The sequence below is a fragment of the Periplaneta americana genome, chromosome 5 (genome assembly GCF_040183065.1).
Source record: "Periplaneta americana isolate PAMFEO1 chromosome 5, P.americana_PAMFEO1_priV1, whole genome shotgun sequence".
Taxonomy (NCBI): domain Eukaryota; kingdom Metazoa; phylum Arthropoda; class Insecta; order Blattodea; family Blattidae; genus Periplaneta; species Periplaneta americana.
The window spans coordinates 91,333,803-91,339,962 of NC_091121.1; positions in this window are offsets into that span (position 1 = coordinate 91,333,803).

A 6,160-nucleotide genomic window follows, 5' to 3' on the forward strand; every position below is an offset into this window, starting at 1 on the left:
TCTAGTACGTCACATTAAAGACAGAGAGGATCACTTTCATGCGAACAAAGATTATTGGAAGTCGTGTTGTCTGTTCTTAGAAGCAATGGCAGAGATTATGTTCAAAGATGATTAATTCATTCACAGTTTCCTGTTCAAAAGCAGGTCTTTCACTGCGAATCCAGAATTCTCCAATATTTTCGATGTACTATACCATGGTCAAGCTATAACAGGGGGAGGAGGTAAATGATGTCCGCAATAAACCCGTTATATGGGGATTCTATGGTTTTGCCCTCCCACCCCCCAAGAAAACGATTCTCTCTCCGCCTATGCTTGTGTTCGATGTTGGCTGGCTGTTTCGGACGCTTGTAAATTTTATTAGAACAGTCTATTCTAGTACATACAACCACGAAGCTTGAGGTGATTTTTTTGCATTTCTCGCGATACAATGCTCCAAGCAGTTAGCAACTGAAGTTCAACTGTCATTGGATGCATATTCCCATGGATGGCCAACTCGTGCACCCAAAGTGCTAAAAAAACCTTGAAAGAGAGAAAGGCAGACGGAGCCAACCACAACAGTTACAAGTTGTTTGTACAGTAGTTTCGCTGCAAAAGCCACGGTGCGCTCTGGCGGCTCATGCAGGTGATCGTGATATCTATTCCATAATTTGAATTTCAGAATGACGCATGGTACAATAATTATAGTAATTTTAGACAAACTGTACCCATGCACACTTAACAAAATTATATTATTTCCTAGCTTTGTAAATTAGTTTAGTACTGGAAACACAAACTGAATACAACCTTTTCGAGATACAACAAATATAGCCGCTACATTTATTTGTTATTACACTATTTGTTAATATTTCTTATTATATGTCTTATTTGAAACGTAGAACGCGAGAATTTACAAGTCTTTATACATTAGAGAGTATTCCTCTGTTGTCAGAAAGATAATAGTCTGTATTCGCAAACAATAACAAATTCAAGGAAGTATTTTTACATGTTACGGCAGATGAAATAAGCTTACTTCTGAGCTCTTTCTTTACTTCGAGAGCTTTTACACTTCTTTCTTGTATTAAACTCTGCCTCAAGCTCATACAGTATATATGGAAGCAAAGAGTATATTTGGAAATTCTGACTTAGGCAACATTACGAACAGTTCGATTCCTGATTTTGCTGGAATCTGAGTGGCGTGCTGTTATGTACATTTATTATTTCAAGCTATAAATTTTCAGGATTTTCTATCGGCGTAAGCCAAGAAGATTTCAGAAAAATTTCGATTCCTCGTCAATTGTCACTGTTTCTCCAAACTTAGCAGTGAATTTTGCTCTAGGTCTTGAAGTAGGGTCTTATATTTGATAAGAAGATTTTCTTATCACTCTTCAAGATAGTTTATAGTCAAAGAAAGTGAAGTTGTCTATGTTCTACATGATACTGCCACATTTCAAATTTATCCATAAAAATGTTCTTAACTAGTTGATTATATGTCGTGCAATTCTGTAATTCGCACGCACAACATGCTAATGATATTTGATATCAGTCTCACCTTGTTGATATCTCATTTTTACCTTTAGCTGTTTTTTATTATATTAGGTTATTTTACGACGCTTTATCAACATCTACGGTTATTTAGCGTCTGAATGAGATGAAGGTGAAATGAGTCCGGGGTCCAACACCGAAAGTTACCCAGCATTTGCTCATATTGGGTTGAGGGAAAACCCCGGAAAAAACCTCAACCAGGTAACTTGCCCCGACCGGGAATCGAACCCGGGCCACCTGGTTTCGCAGCCAGACGCGCTGACCGTTACTCCACAGGTGTGGACTTTAGCTGTTCTAATGCAGATGCAGACAGTATTTCTTTACTAAAACCTTGACTGTTTATTTGTTACATAAAATGTCATGCATAAGAAAGTGTAATAGAATACAAGTTTTAATTCTCTTCTTAATTAAAAAAATTCTCTTTTTACTCGTAACTAAAGAGAAATGATCTGGGAATTACATTGTTTTTTACTTAAAACGAGCCGCCACTTACTGCAGACGCGATCGAACTTGTGTCTTGAAAGAATCGCACACAGACAGTACAGCTAGTACAGAGTCCGTTCTACCTGCACTGATATTATGTTGACACTTTGAGAGCACGAGTTGCCCACCCATGCATATTCCCTACGTATTGAGCTTCTTGACTGTATGTACTAGACTGTGGTATTAGGCTCCTATATTTCTTTTTCATTTTTAACCAATAACTTCACATGTCATTATAATGTGTTACATCAGCTATGACCTAAAGTAAGATACGTGAATACAGTTTTCGAATATGACTCTTTCAACTAATTCTGTAGCTCTGTTGTCAAAGACTGGTTCGAAACCTATTTCCAATTGCAAGTACTACATTAGAATGTAATAGTAAGATTGTGTGGGATGTAATATTAATAAGAGGTCTCTGATTGAGGTTCTGGCTGATATTATGTACATCTATTATCAGGCAGTACATCTCGACGATATGTGCCAGAGGAAGAACAATAATTGTTTGTATGCGTCTTAAGTCTTATTAGTGTAGTATGTAGCTAATCGGCAATGTATGCAATGGAGGAGGAAAGGAGCTGGCCACCCTACACCATTATATCCTGGCCTAGTTGCCTCATAAGTGGTGGCTTGTTGGTATCACTTGTGAGGTTCAGACCTGTCTTCGGGTAGTTGACTAAATAACAATTATTAAGATACATAAGACAAGACGGAAAAGAGTAAAGTCAGAGAGAAGAAAAGAAAGAAAGTTGTGGAAGGAGAAAAGAAAGAAAGACAGCAGTGGGGTGAGGGAAGATAGGAGGAATGACTCGGAGGGAGAGAGCAATTTTAAAGTTACTGACATTTTTGTCATATGTTCGCGCAAGAACGGCTCAAGTTGCGTTGTCCGAAACTCGCGTTATAAGGGTTAACTTTACCGATTATTATTGATCGCAATACCGAGATATTTTGTTTAAATCTCCTTTCTCTCACAGTGAGGGCGGAGAAATACAATATTAATATGTTTAAGAATAAAAAAGTAGCACATGTATCCTATTATGAAAGTCGATCCTTCTGTGTTTTGAAAAGAATATCATGGTACTCCTAGCAAGGAAAAGTAATGCTAACGTTATTTCAAATAGCTACATGTGTACCTATTTTTGTACCTATTCTTTCACTTAGCTCACTCTTAACTCTGTCACAGTCCTCGGACTTACGTCACAGCTATCTTCTCATCTGACTCTAACCTTGTCATCTAACCCTCTCCAACATTTTCACATTCCTCGGACTACTGTCAGCTAATTATGCCCTCATCTAACCCATTTTAACCTTGTCACAGTCCTCGGTCTATCAAGTAGCTATCCACTTATCTAAACCAAGCTTTAACCTTGTCATAGTTGTTGATCTCCTGTCCTGTCCCTCATACCAAATATGTCCAATCGATCGACAACAGCGAGCCTAATGGATCAATAACAACGGAGAACAGAGGACCGATGTGTATGTGCTGTATGCAATTGCAGGTAAGTGAAAGCAATGACATACATCATTATACTTATTGTATACTTCACCCCGAAACGAAAAGTATTCCAAACAACTAAAACTAGCCTGATAAAACCAAACTTAATCGAGTCAAACCAAGTAACTAGGAATGAATTGAGGCGTAAATAAATATTTTGATCATGACTGGAAAAAGCTGGTCTATGTGAGAATTTTAATACATCAATGAAATGTTTGCCGAGCAATCAAATACTACAAGTAAATAAATATAATATAACGAATTAATTATGATCTGGATTAAGATTTGTAGGCACTAAAATGACTAAATATGTATATGTGGACTTAACTTTATCAAAATATGGAAAAAGAATTTTATGAAAATGAACCAAATAAAGTCTGTATTTTAACAGTCATCATCATGAATGTTATCAAATTATACATTATATTATTATATTACTACTACTACTACTACTACTACTACTATTATTATTATTATTATTATTATTATTATTATTATTATTATTATTAAAATCGAAGAGGTTACTGCGTAAACATGACAAGCTATACCATATAAATTATTTAAAATGACAAAGTTTGACATTAACATTATTGGGGTATTTTCTGTACAGTAATTAAAATAAAGCAAAGTCTGCTATCGACATGACAAGGAAAAATCAAAATCTTTGAAATTCATATTCTCGTAAAACAAATTTTAAAATATATTATATGATAAAGATTTCGAAACGATAAAATATGGAAATAAAATGTTGGAATTTGTAGAGATAAGTGAGTTTTCCTCAAATATGGCCTAATATGGAGAATAAAATAACGTTAATGTTATGTTTTATTTAACGATGCTCGCAACTGCAGAGGTTATATCAGCGTCGCCGGATGTGCCGTAATTTTGTCCCGCAGGAGTTCTTTTACATGCCAGTAAATCTACTGACATGAGCATGTCGCATTTAAGCACACTTAAATGCCAACGACCTGGCCCGGGATCGAGCCCGCAACCTTGGGCATAGAAGGCCAGCGCTATACCAACTCGCCAACCAGGTCGACAGAATAAAATATGTTTTATATAATTCCATATATCATTATTTGTAAATATATTATAGAATTTTAATGACAACGGATCGAACAAATATGTATGCCTATTGACATATAAATCCTGGGCGTGATTGTGATCTAAAATATAAATAAACATGTGATAGACGATGAAAGTATTGATTTGTTAATGCGCTTTAGAGCAGAGCTTTCTCAGTAAATAATACTTAATTATATTATGCATCTTGTAAAAAATTCAAATATTCCATTTTTACAATTTTGATATTTTAACGACTATTAACTATTATGGTTGCGATGAAAATGAGGCGAATGTCAAGTAATCTATGGCGAATCCTCGGCCTCATCTCGCCACATGCCATTTCGCTATCACCAATCCCATCGACTCTAAATAACTTAGTAGTTGATACAGCGTCGTTAAATAACCAACTAAGAATATTTTATTAGTTATGACAAAATAATTTATTTATTTTTAGGCGATGAACGAATGTTCATCTGAAGTTGTATTAAGGGCTAATTATTATTAAACGGTAATAATAATAATAATAATAATAATAATAATAATAATAATAATAATAATAATAATAATAATAATAATAATAACAATAATAATGATGATGATAATAATAATAATAATAATAATAATAATAATAATAATAATAATTGCTTCCGGTTGCCAATCGTTCAGGCATTTTGTTATGAAACTGTTAAAAACCAACAAAGGGCGTATTTAAGTGATATTAATTAATCTTCTTATATTATGAAATGGGAACATATAAAAGAAAACAACCACTAGGATCTCATCTGTCGAAAATAAATTTTTTGGTAACGACCGCTGGATGGAAACACGGCTGCAAGCTATTACTCCATGCAATTCCATCAAGATTGTAACGTAACTTCTTTTGCAGTCGCTAGATGACAGCACAGTGACAATGATAAAAGTTGCCTTGAAAGACAATTGGGTTCATCAGTCTGTTGTATGTGATTAGGTATTCCACGAACTATAGAATGCGTCATCTCCGTACAAAAATGCTTTGAACCACTCAATGCCATACACTCCGTAATCGCCAGCGATGTCTTGTACACAACGACAGTGGCGACATTAGCGCTCAACGGTCATGTAACAATGAGATTCGTAGTAACAAACCTGCCATTGCTTATGAACTGTGGAAATGTCTTAGGGAAAGAACGGCGGAGGTGAATTCGCAGTGCCCGTCTCTAAAAATAACCCAGTCAAGTTCAAAGTAACATAAATAATAGACTAAACAAAGCTAATCTAATCTACTTATATTAGTCACACACTAAAACCAGACGTAAGTGCAAGTTTGAACCAATAAATTAGGTTATTGAAATTTGCGATAAATTAATTAGTTTTGGAAATTGTATATTTATTATGTATAATTACTTTTGTATAGAGATCTTTTTGTTAAATTATTAAGTTTTGTACTTTTGTGAACTAATATAAATAAGTCTATCTAAATCTATCTATATTAGTCACACATTTAGAATCCTATGCGCGCCAATGTCACTCACTACTGAAAGTGAATTTCAGGAATTGCATGAGTAGTTACCGGATTTTAAATATTGCCCCATTATTTTTATAAACAAACTTATGTTT